Source organism: Etheostoma spectabile, chromosome 3 (genome assembly GCF_008692095.1).
Source record: "Etheostoma spectabile isolate EspeVRDwgs_2016 chromosome 3, UIUC_Espe_1.0, whole genome shotgun sequence".
Lineage (NCBI taxonomy): Eukaryota > Metazoa > Chordata > Actinopteri > Perciformes > Percidae > Etheostoma > Etheostoma spectabile.
In genome coordinates, this window is record NC_045735.1 from 14711601 (window position 1) to 14712030 (window position 430).

A 430-nucleotide genomic window follows, 5' to 3' on the forward strand; every position below is an offset into this window, starting at 1 on the left:
CATTTTAATGCTCTTATCAACATGGGAAAGTGGATCGGTTTTATTGAAAACAACACTGGCATATAGCCTACTGTAGTGTTCAATTTCACATGTAACATTCTCACTTGGAGCAAATAATCTCTCACACAGTGTAACACTGTCCATCAATAAAAGGGTGAAAAAAATACTTTGACAAGGGGGTGGAGAATTCACATCAGCTGTGTGCTTGGCCATCAAGTGGTATTTCAGACTGGACGTGCTGCGATGATTGCTCAGATCACAACAATAACACACACAGATCACTTTGATCCTGTCAATGGAACCATTTGGCAACTTTAAAAAGTAAACTTTCCATTCAGAATCTTATTGGCATCGATTTCGGCGTCTCGCGCTTGCCAACCACTCAAAACTTAACTTTAATACTCTTTGGCCAGCTCGCAAGCCCAAACAA

At 40.5% G+C, this 430-nt stretch overlaps 1 protein-coding gene across 1 annotated transcript in view; it reads left to right on the forward strand.

Moving 5' to 3' along the window:
* The window catches only part of LOC116681765 (cytoplasmic dynein 2 heavy chain 1), a 93137-nt gene that overhangs the window by 79554 nt on the left and 13153 nt on the right, over positions 1 to 430 (forward strand). The gene's annotated exons all lie outside the window — the stretch shown is intronic.